We start from the raw sequence: 17970 nt of genomic DNA on the forward strand, positions 1-17970 counted from the left end.
TAAATTGGATTAGTAATGTAACCCCCTGGGTCGCCTCACGCTCGCTCAGCTCGTTCTTGTCTAGGGGGAGCAGCCTTCGGCCCCGCCAAACTGGGTAATCAGCTGGTGTGGATGCTGTGTGATGTCCCCGCCTCGCCCAAAAACAGACAGTACACCATAAGCGATTAAATGAGTACAATTTATAAAGGTTACTATAACTAAGTGATTAATAACAAAACAGTATATATGAAGAGAAAAAATAAATAAAAGGCGCCAAACTTATCAAAGTCCAAACCACTTCGTGCACAACCGTGGAGCTCATTTACTGAAGTCTTCTGGCCACCATTTGATCCCCTCCGAACTCTTCGACTCGCAGCTCAGGACCCTCCGAGTGGTCAACCAAGCACATCTAGCTTCATCCCCCCCTCCTCAGAGGTTCTGGCCTCGGACCCCCGCTGGGGGTCCGTTCCTCGCCCAGCTTAGAGCATTGCGTCCTCTCTCTCAACCCCCTTGCACCGATCTGCCCAAAAGCCCGTCAACAAAAGCTTACAGACTCAGAAGAAAGAACATTAATACCCATTTGGTTTACAAAGGAATACAATTCTCGTTATCAGTAAATTTTAACCCAAACAAGCTTCCAGCACTCTCTCGCAACAAAGAAACATTCCTGCTTTTAACAAAACAAAGAAACCCTTTCCCAGCAGTAACAAAGAAACCCCCTTTATACTCTCCCCCCACCAAATAAAAGTCATGTCCTCATGACTATTAAATAACTCGCCACCTTTCCTGCCAACACACCGTAACCCAAGCACAAACAGTGACATCTCCTCCCCACACAGTAAACCTCATGCCCTGTTCCTCAGGCGCTACTTAGGCCAACTATCTGGGAGTTCCCTAAGCCGTACCCCCTCACCTAAACCCTTCAGGCTCGGACACAACTGGGGATACCTTGGGCCCACTACCAACTCCTCTCTCAACCTCTCACTCATGCCCCACTGCACACAGCTAACCCTCCCTGCTACACCTGACTCAATGGGAGAAGGGCCAAAGGTCTCTTCCTCAATCGAGGGAAAGTCAGCAAAAGGCAGCATGTACCACACATCCAGCATATTATCCATCGAATCTGTATTCTTCCTCATTTCTGCGATCGGTAGCTGCTGTTTGATCTCCAAACGGAAACACGTGGCCTGCACTACTCCTGCAGTCTCTTCAGCCTCCTGTTCAGTATTCACTGCACTTCTCCAGCTTTTTCCTCCTCATGACTTCTTCCAGATCAACTTTCAGGTTTTGCACTTCATTTGAACTGTCGATGGTCATCTTCAGGTTCCCTTCAAGCTTCCACTTCTCTCTTCTGAGATTTGTCTGTAATTTCTTCACCTCTGTAAACTCCCCTCTCCAGGTTCTCAGTTTGCTATTGCCCTCAGTCAGACAACTTTCTTCATTCTCTCCAACTTGCAAGTCTTCCAAATGGTTCCAGATCAACTTCTCCAGTCTCTCCGTCTTCATTTCAAACTTGATTCCGTAGAGACAGTCACTCACGAGCTGCGACCTTCGCCAGCCCTGGCACGTGTCCAGAAAACACTTTAACTCTGTAATTCTCAGCCGCTCCTGCAACGACCTCACTTCATATTCTCCTGAGGCATATTCATCCTTAGCTACAGTTGAGGTACCAAAGGATTGGAGGATCACTAATGTCATTCCACTGCTTAAGAAAGGCTCTAAAAATAAACCAGGAATTTATAGGCCAGTGAGCCTGACATCAGTAGTGGGAATGTTACTGGAAAATATTCTAAAGGACAGGATGTATGAGTATTTGGATTGACAGGGACTGTTTTGGGACAGTCAGAACACAGCAGGCTAGGCAGCATCTATAGGGAGAAGCACTGTTGACGTTTCGGGCCGAGACCCTTCGTTAGTCCTGACGAAGGGTCTCGGCCCGAAACGTCGACATCACTTCTCCCTATAGATGCTGCCTAGCCTGCTGTGTTCCACCAGCATTTTGTGTGTGTTGTTGTTTGAATTTCCAGCATCTGCAGATTTCCTCGTGTTTGGGACAGTCAGCATGGCTTTGACTAATCAAACTTGTATAGTTTTTCTACATGCTAAAGACCATATAGACAACATCTTGGCTGTGGGAAAGTTTGATTAGTCAACGTTCTGAAAGATTGATTTGACTCTGATGATAATTTTTATGTTAATCACTTTTAACAATTGTGGGAGGAGAAACACTTGCAGTTTTTGAGTCATCGATAAATCTTGGTGACAGCTGCAACATAGAGGTCCTAAGGAGAAAACGGGTAGTAAATTTATTTAGTAACCATTGCACATTCAAATTTCATCCAAAGCCCCTTTCCTGCTGGTCCTGTCACTTGTCCCTACCATTGATCACACCATATCCCTCACCCACCCTCAGCCCCTTGCCTTCCCCTCTCTCATCCATGTCCTCCTCTCTACACAACTGCACCACCCCTGCCCACTGAAGTCCTCCACCCCATTGGACACTGATTCTATGGCTGACCCCAGGTCCAACTCCTGTCGTGACTTTACCATCCTTCTGACCAGCCTCCTCTCTGCTGTTGTCTGTCCTCAGCTGAGACATCACCTAACCAGTTCCAGGCCTACCATAATCTTGAACTCTTCTTCCATCACCTCTGCCTCCGTGATCATTAATTTGCCAATGAGTCCTTGCCCCCTACTGATGACCCCTTCTCATATATCCAACAGTCCCATTTCCTTATGGACCCTCTTCTTGTCTTTTACGCTGTCTCGATCTCTTCATTTCCTACTGCTGACATGACGTTGACTGCCTGACTTCCACAAACCCCTTGCTCTTCTGAACATGCTCTCCACTCTCTCCGTACCAGTCCCAACTCCCCATCAACCTGAAGATGAAGACGATGCTATTGTTACCTGGCAACAGACTGCTACCTTGAAGAGATGAAACGGTAGCTCTTGGACACTCCTTCTTACCTCCCCCTTGAGTATGACACTCACCGGTAATCACCAGGCTTCAGTCTCCTAAATGGTCTCAAATCCTAACACTTCAGGAGATCTGCCCTTTGCAACATCCAACCTGATGGTGTCCAAATCCACACTGCAACTTCCTCTCTCCTACCCAAGTCTGCCCCAATAGCCCCATTGTTTCTGCCTGCTCCCGACCCACTGAACGTATCTCCTCATACCTGAACTCCATCATGTTCTCCCCCTTGCTCTGTCGCTTCTTGCTGACATCTGGGACGTCTGGTACGCTCCCTGCCATTTTAAGAACTTATCAATTTCCTCACCACTATGGCCTCATCTTCACCATGGGGTGATGTATAATATATTCAGACATGGATTCAGATTTATTATCACTGTCTTGTATGCTGCAGCAGAACAGTGTAAAAGATATAAAATTACTCTCAATTTCAAATATAAATAGTGCAAAAAGAACAAGAACATGTTCATAGACTTTTCAGAAGCCTCATAGAGGAGTTGTTCCTATTCATCGAGTGTGAGGCTTCAGGATCCTGCTCCTCATGGTAGTAATGAGAAGAGGGCATGTCCTAGATGGTGACAATCCTTAGTGATACACCAAGTCTCTAATCCAGGCTGTGCTTCAACCAGCCAGATCTCTCCACAATACAGCTATATGAACATTTATAGGAATCTTTGGTGAAATACCAAATTTTCTCGAATTCTTAAGAAAGTAGAGCTGCTGGCATGCCATGTTGTGATTGCAGCAAAGTGTTGGCCCCAGGGTAGATCTTTGGAGCTGTTGTTGCCCAGGAACCTGATGCTGCTCAGCCTTTCTGCCACTGACCCTCAGTAAGGAATGGTGTGTGTTTTCCTGACTTTCCCTTCCATCAATTCTTTGGTATATTCAGATCCACTGTAGATACAAAACTGGTTATGAGGAGGATTGAGAATATTCTGAGCAAAATAAAATGGGAGGAATTTTTGAAATGGAATTCAATGGGGGAGAAGTAGAAATGTCAAGTACACTCAGTGGTCACTTTGAGGTACAGCTGCTCATTAATGCAAATATCTAATCAGCCAATCATGTGGTAGCAACTCAATGCATGAAAGCACGCAGACATGATCAAGATGGTTAGTTGCTGTTCGGACCAAACATCAGAATGGGAAGAAATGTGATCGAAGTGACTTTGACCACGGATGATTGTTGGTGCCAAACAGTGTGGTTTGAGTACCTCAGAAATTGATCTCTTGGAATTTTCATGCAGTGTTTACTGAGAATGGTATGAAAAACTAAGAAAACATACAGTGAGTGGCACTTGCGAGGGCAAAAATACCTTGTCCATGAGTGAGGTCAGAGGAGAATGGGCAGACAGGTTTCAGCTGACAGGAAGGCAGCAGTAACTCAAATAACCACATGTTACAGCAGTGGTGTGCAGAAGAGCATCTCTGAATGCACAACACATTGAGACTCGAAGTGGATGGGCTACAGCAGCAGAAGACCATGAATACATGTGTATTATTTAAATTGTGAGACTGAGAACTTCTGATAAAAGGTGCCAGTGTTTTGTGTGTATAAAAGACGTTAACATCTGGTTAGAGCAAACAGGAAGAAAAAAAGGAATATTGGCCTGTTTTGCAAGAGGATTTGAATATAACTATAGATGTTATACTAGAGCTGTTGGGAGTGGTTTAAACTAATGCGCTGGGGATGGGAACCAGTTTGATAGAGCTTAGGATGAGCCAGCAGATTTATCAGTAGATGGTGGATATAACATAAATGTAAGGAAGGACAAGCCAATGACTGGGTACAAATGCAGACAGGTCAAAGGGTTAAATTGTACTATAGAGGCAAAATTCAAAAGCGCAAAGAATGCCGGACTGAAGGTGCTGTATTTAAATGCGCACTGCATTTGGAATATGGTGGATGAACTTGTGCAATTATAGATTGGTTGGGATGACGTTGTGCGCATCACTGAATCATGGCTGAACGAAGGCCATGGTTGGGAGCTTATCATCAAAGGATATACAGTACTTTGTATCATAAGGCCAGGCAGAAAGGCATAGGTGGTGCTGTGGCTCTTTTGGTAAGAGATTGAATTACATCTGTCGAAAAGGTGTCATCGAGTCAGAGAATGTCGAATCTTTCTGGGTGGAGTTAAGAAACTGCAAATTTAAAAAATGATTATGAGAATCATACATAGGCTTCCAAACAGTAACCAAGATGTGGGGTTGAGATTGCAAAAGGAGCTGGAAAAGGCATGTAACAAGGATAATGTCAGAATTGTAATGGGGGACATCAGTATGCAAGGGAATTGGGTAAATCAGTTTGGTGTCGGATCGCAAGAGAGGGAATTTGTTGAATGCCTATGAGATGGCTTTTTAGAGTAGCTTGTGCTTGAGCCTATTAGGTGAAAGAATGTCTTAGATTGGGTGTTGAGTAACACCCAGATCTTATTAGGGAGCCTAATGTAAAGGAACCCTTAGGAGGCAGTAATCAGTACATGATCGAATTCAAACTGCAATTTGAGAGGGAGAAGCATAAGTCACATGTATCAGTATTGTAACGGGACAAAGGGAGTTGAAAGGGAATGAGAGAGGAGCTTGCCCAGGTGGATTGGAGGAGGATACTGGTGGGGATGACGGCAGAACAGGGGTGGCTGAAATTTCTGGGAATAGTTCACAAGGCGCAGTATAGATATGCCCTATAAAATAAGTTCTCAAATGGCAGGGTTGTTGGAGGTTACAGTGTGACATGTATAGGGTGCAGAACTGGGCTGAGAAGTGGTGGTTAGATTTCAACCCAGTTAAGTGTGAAGTGGTTCATTTTGGTAGGTCAAATTTGAAGACAGAATATAATAGTTCTAAGATTCATGGCAGTGTGGAGTATCAGAGGGATCTTGGGATCTGAGTCAACACTATTTCCTCAACACTATTTGCTCCTCCACCTATCTTTGTATCATTGGCAAATTTAGCCATAAATCCATTTATTCCAATCTCCAAATCATTGACATACATCATAAAAAGCAGCGGCCCCAACACCTACTCCTCTGGAACTCCGCTGGTAACCTGCAGGCAGTCAGAATATGATTCCTTTATTCCCACTCTCTGTTTTCTGCTGATCAGCCAATGCTCCACCCATGCTAGTAAGTCCCCTGTAATTTCATGGGATCTTATCTTGCTAAGCAGCCTCATGTGTGGAACCTTGTCAAAGGCCTTCTGGAAATCCAAGTACACCACATCTGCTTTGACTACCCTGCTTGTAATTCCCTCAAAAAGTTGCAGTAAGTTAGTTGAGCGGTATTTTCCCTTTAGGAAACCTTACTGGCTTTGGCCAAACCTGTCATGTGCCTCCAGGTACTCTGTAATCTCATCCCTAACAATCAATTCCAACAGCTTCCCAACCACAGATGTCAGGCTAACGGCTCTATAGTTTCCTTTCTGCTCCCTCCCACTCTTCTTATATAGTGGAGTAACATTTGCAATTTTCCATTCATCTGGTACAATGCCAGAATCTGTCGATTCTTGAAAGATCATTGTTAATGCCTAAACAATCTCTCCAGCTACATCCTACAGAACCTGAGGCTGTATTCCATCAGGTCCAGGAGATATATCCACCCACAGACCATTAAGCTTCCTAAGCACCTTCTCAGTCGTAATTTTCAGTACACATACTTCACTTCCCTGACACTCTTGAATGTCCGCTATACTGTAGATGTCTTCCACTGTGAAGACTGATGCAAAATACATATTCAGTCCCTCTGCCATCTCTGCATCTCTCAGTACAATATCTACAGCGTCATTTTCTATTGGTCCTATATCTACCCTCAACTCTTTTACCCTTTATATGCTTAAAAAAAGTTTTTAGTATCTTCTTTGGTATTAATCGCCAGCTTCCTTTCATATACATCCTTTCCTTCCTAATGACCTTCTTAGTTTCCTTCTGCAGGCTTTTAAAGCTTCACAATCCTTTATTTTCCCATCAGGTTTGGCTCCCTTGTATGCCCTCGCTTTTGCTTTAACTTTGGCACTGACTTCACTTGTCAGTCACGTTAGTGTCCTTCTTCCATTTGAAAATTACTTCTTATTTGGAATATTTCTGTCTTGCACTTCCCTCATTTTTCATAGAACCTTTAGCCATTGCTGCTCTGCTATCCTTCCTGCTAGTGTTCCTTTGCAGTTAACCTTGGCCAGTTTCCTCTCATGCCATTGTAATTTCCTTTATTCCACTGAAATACCAACACATTGGAATTTAGTTTCTCCTCCTCAAATTTCAAAGTGAATTCAATCATATTATGATCCTGTTCCCTAAGTGTTCCTTAACCTTAGGCTCTCTTATCACCTCTGCCTCATTACACAACACTCAATCCACGAGTGTGCTCAACAACAAGTTGTTCTAAAAAGCCATCCCTTTGATATTCTACAAATTCTTTCTCTTGAGGTCCAGTACTGGCTTGGTTTTCCCAATCCACTTTCATGTTAAAATCCCCAATGATTTTATCATGAGATTGCCCTTCTGACATGCCTTTTCTATCTCCTGCTGTAATTTGTAATCCACATCTTGGCTGCTGTTTGGAGGCCTGTATACAACTGCCATCAGGATTCTTTTACTCTTGCCATTTTTTAACTCAACCTATTTTTCTGATAGACCATATATCCTTGGACATTCAGCTCCCAATGACAGCCATCCTTTAGCCAAGTTTCAGAGATGGCCACAACATCATACTTGCTAATCTGTAGCTGAATTTCAAGATGATCCATTATTTATTGTGCTGCGTGCATTCAAATATAACACTTTCAGTCCAGTATTTGTTGCTTTCTGTTTTAACTGCACCACGCTTCTATTGCCCTGTAATTCATCCCACTGGCTGCGATTATGCTTCAGCTCCAGCGTGTCCCTTCTATCATCTCTGTTGTCCGCTATCTTTGATTTATTTCTGTTTTCCCCTTCCTCAGCCCTATCACTCCAGTTCCCATCCCCGTGCCAAATTAGTTTAAACCCTCCCTAACAGCTCTATTAGACCTGCTTGCTAGGATATTGGATCCCTTTGGATTCAGGTGTAACCTTTCTGTACAGGTCGTACCTCCCCCAGAAGAGGCTCCAATGATCCAGGAATCTGAACGTCTGCCCCCTACACTAGTCTCTCAGCCACGCATTAGTATGGCTGATCATGCTGTTCTTGCACTTGTTAGCATATGGCACAGGCAGCAATCCTGAGATTACTACCCTGGAGGTCCTGCTTTTCAGCTTCCAAACCAACTCCCTGAATTCCGTCTTCAGGACCTCCTTCCTTTTTCTACCTATGTCATTGATATCAATGTGCACCAAGACTTCTGGCTATTCACCCTCTCACTTCAGAATACTCTGCACCCGATCCAAGACACCTGGGAGGCAACACACCATACGGGTATCTCTATCGGGCTGAGAGAACCTCTTCTCTGTTCCCGTCACTATGGAATGCCATATGACTACCGCATGCCTCTTCTTCTCTCCCTTCTGTCAGGTCATCCCCCTCAACAGCATCCAAAATAAAATAACAATTATTGAGGGGGATGGCCACTGGAGTGATCTCTATCATCTGAGCTCTTCCCATCGCCTCCCTGTCAGTCACCCACTTGTCTAACTCCTGCAGCCTCAGGGTGCCCAACACCCTGTAGCACCTATCTATCTCCTACTCACTCCCTAATAAGCTGTAGGTGATCGAGCCACAGCTTCAGACCCCTAACACGGTCTCTCAGGAGCTGCTACTCCGTGCACCTGGTATAGATGTGGCCAACTGGGAGACCGGAAGATGCCCAGGACTCCCAGAGCAAAGCACTAACCCTACAGACATGCTCCCTATTCCTCAAAAAATGCAAGGAAAACCGAAGTTCACTTACCCACTTGCCTCGCCAAAGCCTGAAGGAGCCAAGGCTTTACCACTCTGACTCAGACCACTCTGTCGATGAGCGCTTCTTTGCTGACCGCTCCGCTAGGCAGTGTCTTCCTTTTATGCCTGAGCCTTCCCTGTTCTCCAACACACAATTGGTGCTCCTGTTGTAGGCGAGTTCCCGCAAATCTTTCCCCTTTTAAACTTTGTTCCTGGACTTGTGCACCGCCTTCTTTCTCTTAGCTGTCCAGCTCACAATTGGTGCATAATCGGTGTTATAATGGGTGACAGAGAAATGGAAGACTAACATAGTGAGTACTTTGCATCTGTCCTTACTGTGGAAGACACTAGCAGTGTGCCAGAGGTCTGTGAGTATTAGGGAGCAGGAGCGAGTGCCATTGCTATTACAATGGAAAAAGTGCTAGGCAAACTGAAAGGTACTGATGTGGATAAGTCACTTGGACTAGATGGATGACATCCCAGAGTCCTGAGAGAGGTTGCTGAAGAGATACGGATGCATTGGTCATAATTTTTCAAGAATTACTTGATTCTGGCATAGTGTCAGAGGACTTGAAAACTGCAAATGTCAGTCCACTCTTTAAGCAGAGAGGAAGGCAAAAGAAAGGAAATTTTAGGGCAGTTAGCCTAAGGTCGGCAGTTGGGAAAGTACTGGAGTCTACTATTAAGGATGAGGTTTCGGGGTACTTGGAGACAAATGATAAAATAAGTCAAAGTCAGCATGGTTTCTGTAAAGAGAAATCTTGCTTGACAAATCTGTTAGAGTTGTTCGAGGAAGTACCAAGCAGGGTGGACAAAGGAGAGGCAGTGGATGTCATTTACTTGGACTGAGGCTGCTTAATAAGATAACATCTATGGTGTTACAAATTAGATACTGGCATGGATAGAGGCATAGCTGACAGGCAAGAGGCAGCAAGTGGGAAAAAAAGGGGCTTTTTCTGGTTGCCTGCATTGATGAGTGGTTTTCCTCAGGGGTCAGTATTGGGACCACTACTTTTCACATTGTTTGTCAATGATTGAGATAATGGAATTGGTAGCTTTGAGGCTGATACAAAGATAGGCAGAGGGGTAGGTAGTGCTGAGGAAGCAATGCATTGCAGTAGGACTTAAACAAATTGGAATAATTGGCAAAGAAGTGGCAGATGGAACAAAGTGTTGGGAAATGTATCATAATGCATTTTGGTAAAAGGAACAATAGTGCAGACTATTACCTAAATGGGGAGAAAATTCAAACGTCAGAGGTGCAGAGGGACTTAGGAGTCCTCGTGCAAGACTCCCTAAATGTGAATTTACAGACTGAGTCTGTGGGGAGAAAAGGCCAATAGAATGTAAAAGCAAGGAGATAATGCTGGGCTTTTTAAGACACTAGTCTAGCCGCACTTTGAGTATTGTCAACAGTTCCCCTTCCTGAAGTCCACAGTCAATTCCTTGGTCTTCCTGGCATTGCTCGTTGTGCCACCACTCAGCCAGCTGATTTATCTCACTCCTTTACACCACTTCATCATCATCTGATATTCTGCCAACAGTGGTATCATCAGTTAATTTATAGATGGCATTTGTGGGTGTGGAGAGAGTAGAACAGTGGGCTGAGCACTCGTCCTTGAAGTACACCTATGTTGATTGTCTGTGAGCAGGAGATTTAATTACCAATTCACATGGACTGTGATCTCCCAGAAGAAGAAGTAAAGGACACACTTGCAGACGGAGTTACAGAGCCCCTCGTGTATTGAAGCTTGTTGATTAGAACTGAGGGTATGGGTACCATAGTGGTTAGTACAACAGTTTACGGTACAGACAATCAACGTTCAATTCTCACTGCTGTCCATAAGGGGTTTGTATGTTCTCCCTGTGACTGTGTGGGTTTCCTCCAAGTGCTCTGGTTTCCTCCCACTGTCCAAAAACGTACCGGTTTGTAGGTTAATTTTGTCATTGTAAATTGTCCTGTGATTAATCTAGGGTTAAATTAAATGCATTGTGGCTCAAAGGGTCCGAAGGACCTACACTGTGCTGTATCTCAATGAATAAAATATACGATTATGTTGAATGTTGAGCTGTAATCAATAAGCAACATCCTGACATAGGTGTTACTTTTGTCCAGGTGACGCAGAGCCAAGTGGAGAGCCAGTGAGACTGCATCTGCTCTGGACATATTGTGGTGATAGGCAAATTGCAGTGGGTCCAGGTCCTTGCTCAGGCAGGAGGTAACTCTAGCCATGACCAACCTCCTTAAAGCACTTCATCACAGTAGATGTGAGTGTTTCCAGGTGATAGTCATAGAGGCAGCTCACCGTGCTCTTGGGCACTGGTGTGATAGATATCCTTTAGAAGAAGATGTGTAATTCTGACTGCAGCAGAAAGAGGGCGATTGAGATATCCGTGAACCCCACTGGTAACAGATTGTATCCTGAAAATGCCTTATCGTTAGTACAGTGCCCTGATGCTATGGGCTCTATGTTCATTGTTACACAACGTGGATAAAGTTCATTCCTGCCACTCATTGGTGGCTGTAAGATAGTTCAGCTGTAATATGATAGTTGTGTTCTGAAGAATTCCTGTTTTACAGAAAATCAAGGTATTGAGAAAAGTTATGCCAATGGGAAAAGCGGGGGTGGGGGAAGGAAGTAATAGCTGGAGAGCTTTAGACTTACAATAACAAAGTTATTCCCCCCCCCCCCAACAGGTTTTTCAAAATTAAATGAGTTACTTTATTACTAAAGAATGAGTTACCTTGCGAAAATGTTCCATTCAGTTCCCTATTACGTCGTAAGTAAAAGCAGAACCTGCCTTTTTAACAGTCATTCGTGTCTGGTTATTGCGGAGAGGTTACACGTACGTTACCTTTCCTTCTGCTTCTCAATTTCCAAATTAACTCTTAACTGCATCTCGAGATTCTGATCAATATCCATCACAAAATTCAGCCTGCATAACACAAAAGAGTCTTCCTGACTTCATTAATCGTGTAGTATCCAGATAGTGTTCTGAAAAATATTGTACAGCAGAATTACTTGCATAATTGTGTTGATCTGCCACTCTACTAGAGGCCTATAGGTTCAGACCCAGGGAATAATTGTCAAACACAGTTTATTTAAAAGTATATACTGTCTATTAGCAAGCTTGTGTCACTCAGTTGAACTACAGAGCCCCACTCACAGTGTTTGGGAAAATCTGCAAACCAAGTGAGCCCCCGAGTACTGTTTGGGCTGCTGATATACATTTGTTATCACATACATACTTTGATAAGGGTAGACAGAGCAACTTTCTCATGCAACAAACACTTGTTTGTTCATACATTATTCTCACAGCACAACTTGTCAAGCAGCCAATAAATCAGTTAGGTTTTAGCCCTTTTAATTCTGCAAATAATTAATTCCTCATTCCCTCCTTTTGTCATTTCTTGACAATGAGGATTATCAATGTCAGGGTTGTTGTACATTTTAATTTTCATATTCATGTTAGAAGGTGGATAGTAATCCTCGGGATGAGCCAAAGGACTTTCTGTGTCATCTCAGATTCAGATTCAGTTTATTGTCACTTAGAAACCACAAATGCAGAGCAGTTAAAAAATGAGCCATCGTTCCTCCAGGATAATATCACAAAAGCATATGAGAAAACAGACTACACCAGAAAATCCACATAACATTTGGCAATCCCCAATCCAGAGTCCGGAGAGGCTGCTGTGTATTAATATCACGCTACTGTTTTAGAGCATTCCCCGGAAAAGAGCTCCAAACCCACCAGACAAAACAAGACCAAAAACTAATGCTACAAGACCTTCACAAAACCACATAGTTATAACAGTGCAAACAATAGCATAATTGATATAAAAACAGACCATGGGTACAGTAAAAATAGTCCAAAGATGTTAAAGGCTATAAGTTCGAAAGAAATCACCACACAGTTTCCACATTCCCCAGGGTCCCGACAGACTCGCCATCCCACGCTGGCGGCAGAAGGGAGTAACCCAGCTATGGACTTCCATGGCACCGCCTGACTCAGCCTCGCTGACGCAGCACACGATGAAAGCTCCGTCGAACCCAGCCTCCCAGACGCAGCACACACTGAAAGCGACCTGACCGCAGTGGACTCTGAGTCTGTCGAACCTCCATGCCGACGACCATCCCCTCCGGCACAGCTTCTCTGAGCACCATCCTCTGCTGAGCGTATTAAGATGGCTCCGCCAATGGCCATCGGCAACGCGACCCCGAGGATTGGGGGCCTGTTCTTCCCAGCAGAGTCCCGAACCTCACAGCAGCAGCAGCAACAAAGAAGGTCTTCCTGGAGATTTCCCGATGTTCCTCCATGCTCCCACATCCATTTTCAATCGATTATGATTGTGCACGGCACCCCACTTCAGATAATCAGCTCCGGAGTGGCTGCTGCAAGCTGCATCGCGCCGCCATCTTGGAAAACTCTAATTCTCCATTCTCATCACTTGCACTTTGGTCTCTCTTAGGTCCCCTTCCTTCTAGGGGACTTGTATAAATATCCCTGTGGGTGTAGGGCAAAAGCGCTGGCTGACAAGGGGCCCCGAAACATCAGAAAAGTGAAATGATGATAGCATAATGTAGCAGTATACCGCTCCATCCTGTTAGGATGTCATTGAAGGGCCACAATCCCCCCCTTTTGAGGTAAAGCAATGTTGGTCGGCCCTGGTTTTCTGGATTTTATTTATCTTCTTTTTGAATGTGAATGGAGAGAGAGGTAATGTCCTCTGACTCATCTGGGATGTAGGTGCAGAACTCTTGTCCTATAACAGCACAGGCACCTCCTTTTTCAGCCAGAACAAAATCGAGGGCCATTCAGTTCAGCAAAACCAGCTGCCGTAGCGCCGTCATTTCAGTGGTGATGGCCCTCACCTGATCCTGGACACCATTCAATAGTACTAGCCGTACTACTGGCCATCTCTAAAACGGTGGCCAGGTTGATGATTTCCCTCGAATTGTGGGCCGCCCTGTAGAAAGGGAAAGCTGTCATCCAGAAGCACTCTGGTTGTGAGATTCCTCGCTTTTGCCGTAGGAGGGAAGGGTGCTAGTCCAGGGTGTTGAGCATTCACACGTGGGGCACAAGGTAAGCCAAAAAGCAGCACCCCATCTAATTTCTGCTTTCTTGCTGGGTGTCCCATCAGCAAGCTGTGTCTCCTGGGAGCCACAAGTAGGCCCTTTCTCTGCAAACCCATTGAGTTCCGTTCAGGGGGCATGGTGGTTCAGCCGTTGTATAAACGGCACAGGTGCTATTACTTGGAAACCAAGTCCCCTTACCTTTGAAATCACAGTAGCAGATAGTATTCACTGGTTGGTCGATCTGACAATGGTGGAGGGCCATGATGTCTGACCTCCCCATCAGATGGCTTTTTCCAGGGAGATGAGTGTACCAGCCATCAAAACAGTCGCACCCACAGTCTCCATTCGCATCACTGGTGCAATTCTGGGCCTCGCTAGTCTGAGTATCATCAGAAAAGCACCAATTGACTTGTTCACTGCTCAGCAGAATGGCTATTAGGGGAACCTCTATCTTCCCAGGGGAAGGAATCGCTGCACACACCCAGCAGGCAGATGAGTTAGCTTTCCCAGCATAACTACAGCAAAGCGACAGGAAGGTGTATGGCTTGGTTACTACGGCACAAGTGCTTAAGATCACAAGTATAGAGAGTAATAGCTTAGTGATGAATGCACACATTTGTCATGTGCCCAGATATGTCCATTTTGGAAGTCCTTGTAGTTTGACAGCCGTCAGAGTGGTCAGTAACACTTGATGGGGTCCTTTCCAGTGAGCCTCAAGCTTCTTTCTAAGATGGTTCTTTATGAGAATAAAGTTTCCTGGGCAAAATCGATGTTCATTTTCCATTTCCGCTCCTTCCCGGTGGGCTTTCTTCACCTGCGAATGGAAGACCTGGAGAGATTTGGTTAGTGCCAGGATACACCCTATAATACCATTCGACATTTGATTCAGGTCCATCTCAGGTAATTTTGGGGTGGGCAAGGCAGCCTTCCAAGGGGTTCTTAATGGTCTGCCATATACTATTTCAGCCACCAACAGACCATGTTTGGTCTGCTCATGAGTTCTCATCTGGAACAAGACTATTGGTAGCCCTTTGAGCCAATTTTGACCCATTTCTTGTCCTAGTTTAGCCAATTTGCTTTTCAGCATCCTATTAGCCACTTAAATTAGGCCGGTGGCCTAAGGTTTGTGGGGCAATGGAATGTCTGTTTAATACCCAGATCCTGGCATAGTTGGGTATCACTGTCGCCCACAAAATGAGGGCCGTTGTCAGATGCAATTTGCTCTGGGAATGATTATTTTCACCAAAATACACACCACGGAATCTGCTTTGTTATCTGCAATGGGATATGCTTCAATCCATCTACTATAAACATCCAGAAATAGAAGACAGTACTTATAACGGTACACGCATGGTAATTTGTTAAAATCAAGTTGCAGTTACAGAAAGGGTACCTTGGTAATGGGGTATATCTCTTTGGGCATGGGGTGCCGTTTCCTGGATTATGTTCGTGGTATATCAGACATTGTCAAGCAACGTTCTCTAATACTTTTCTCCGGGTTCGGGCTCCACCATGATTCCAAACATTGCCTTGCCATTCCCTCCTTGCCAGGTTGAGTGTTGTTCTGTACAGAATCTACAATATGGCCCAGTATAGTTTCAGGTACGCAGGACAGACAAGGTAAGCCAGAGGTGTTCGGTCAGAGTAAAAACATGCAGCCGATTCCCAGGAAGCTTTCTCTTTTCCAGAGGTGTCTCTCTGTAAAACCCCTTTGTTTTGGAAATGCGGGATTCAGTTTTTCCCTGGTAATTTGCCATTTAGGGAAATGTCAGTGCTCTAATAAGGGCAGTTTGTTTTGCAGCTGAGTCAGCTCTTGTTTCCATGGTCAATCTCAGTGGTACCTTTAGTGTGTGCCGAGCAATTAATAATGGCTAATAGTGAAGGAAGACAGATGGCGGTAGTTGATGTAAGTTATATTAGTGATGGACATACCAAAGGAGGTGACGTAACCTCCAGCTTTCCAAAGTTGTCTGAAGTCATGAGCGACTCTGAAGGCATATCTAGAGTCTGTAAGAATATTGGCCGATTTTCCAGTGGCTGGATGCATGCTCTAGTGAGTGCAAAGTGTTCATTTTGCTGCGCCAAGTGAGGAGAAAGAAAGGAAGCGGACTCCACGGTTTCTATGTTGGAAACAAAAGCATAGCCTGCACGGCGCTGGCCTTGGTTGTCTACAAAGGAGCTTCCATCTACATAGAAGACTAAGTCCGGGTTAGCGAGGGGGACGTCAGTCATGTCAGGTCGAACTTTTATCAGTTGGTCATTTATTGTTGCACAGTCATGGGCGATAAATCTAGACACTCAGGTGGGCATTCTGAAAAGGTGGCTGGGTTCACAGTAGAACAGGGGAAAAATGGAGAAGGGGGTTCTCTAGGGGAAGAACCTCCTATCTAGTGTGGTGGAAATTGACAAGGCCCAGGAATTTACGCATCTCAGTCCGCGTGGTGTTTTAACAATGGGGTTAATTAGCACAGGTCAAGAACTGAATCTGGTACCTCCTGGTTGATTAAGATCTGTACTACGTTGGTGCCACACTTGATAACAAAACCTTTTAAAAGCAAATAATTTTTTTCTGACAAACTAACACACACTAGATTCTTTTAAAAATGTTTAATGTAGTGTCATTATATTTGCTCAGAATTGGACAAAATCAAAAATCAACTTTCCTCACAAGGAAAGGAAACAAATATTGAAATATGGAAGATTGATCAAGACACCCTGCGAAATGTTATGTACTAAAATTTAAATGAATCTTTTTCCCCTTCAGATGGCCTCTGTGGTTTGTTTTGAAAGGCTGAACTACGTCACTTCTTTCTGACAAGGCCACAGATTGTTAATACAACTACAATGATAAATAATGAACGTCTTTATCTGATTTACAGCTTTCCAAGAAATATTTTGTCTTTGTGAACTACTAACTAATTTTAAATGGCTTTCTGAAGATTGAGTGGATTCTAGCCAGTTCATACTGTTGACTTTAACCCTGTCGGCCACCTTTCTGGTAGGGGAGGGGCTTGGAGGAGGAGAACACAGTACTGTGGGGACTGGTTCCCTGCTGTGTTTTGCGGATCACCCAATCGTGCTGAATAAATGGCATTAAAGCATTCTAGGAAATCGTCAGGGCTCTCACCTTTCCTGGGTTTACACTAGACCTTAGTTGCATCTATGGGGAGGGGGTCAGGACATGGGACAAGGCGTCCAATATCTTCAATCATCTGCGGTTCGGTTTGCTCGGTCGCGATTAATTGGTCGTAGTTGCCTTGCCTGAGCCGAGCGGTGAATCGTGTCTAATCAATTGGTGTAAGGGCAGCCTTAGCCAGAGGGAACAAATCTCAGGATTTAACGGAATAAGTAGTCAGGACAGTTCTTAAATAATTACAGAACCCTTCGGGGTTGACCTTTCTGTCAGGGGCAGCTTTCAGTGTACCACACAGTTTGGAAGGGGTCCAGGGCTTATGGATTTGCATCGTAGGTACTTGTCCTGCCACTCTGGCTTTGGGGTTAGGAATGGTCCTCATGGGCAATTGATGCTGAGACTGTATTGGTCCTGGTAAAACCAATGGCCCTTGTTCAGGGGTCCAGTCCAGTCCAAACAGGCATTGGGCTTCCCAACCATTCTGGAAGAAGTACATCGGTCGGTGATGATGCAATAACTGTCGAGTTGGCGACTGAGTCAACAGGGTGAGAACCTGGGGTTCAATAGGGCGAGAATATGGGGGTGGGGAACTAACCATGGTAAAACAGGCGCCGAGCAGCTGTGGAGAGTATGGCAGGATGATTAGGTCACCTTGGCCATTCCGAATCATCATCAGTATCGTTTGGGGAATCAGTTGCTATGTCTGGATAGAGGTGGGTTACCCCAGAATTATTTTTATTTTCTGTTCCCCTTTTCCCTTCATTCGTTTTTCCAAGGTCAGTGTGGTTTGTCTCTGGTACAATTTCTTCCCCCGTCTCCTTTGTCTGTTTCTGTCCCTCATCCCATTCTTCACAAATCACTCTCAACTCTTGCCAAGGAACCAAGGTTGAAGCTCACCTTATGGGCCCGTTCGTCTCTGATTTACCCCAGCTGTCTGTTCGTCCACTTATTCAGT

General features: G+C 44.7%; 1 protein-coding gene across 1 annotated transcript in view; it reads left to right on the top strand.

Moving 5' to 3' along the window:
* LOC132394799 (uncharacterized) overlaps positions 1 to 17970 on the top strand; it is a 54687-nt gene that overhangs the window by 13744 nt on the left and 22973 nt on the right. The window lies entirely within an intron of this gene.

This window comes from Hypanus sabinus, chromosome 5, assembly GCF_030144855.1.
Source record: "Hypanus sabinus isolate sHypSab1 chromosome 5, sHypSab1.hap1, whole genome shotgun sequence".
NCBI lineage: Eukaryota > Metazoa > Chordata > Chondrichthyes > Myliobatiformes > Dasyatidae > Hypanus > Hypanus sabinus.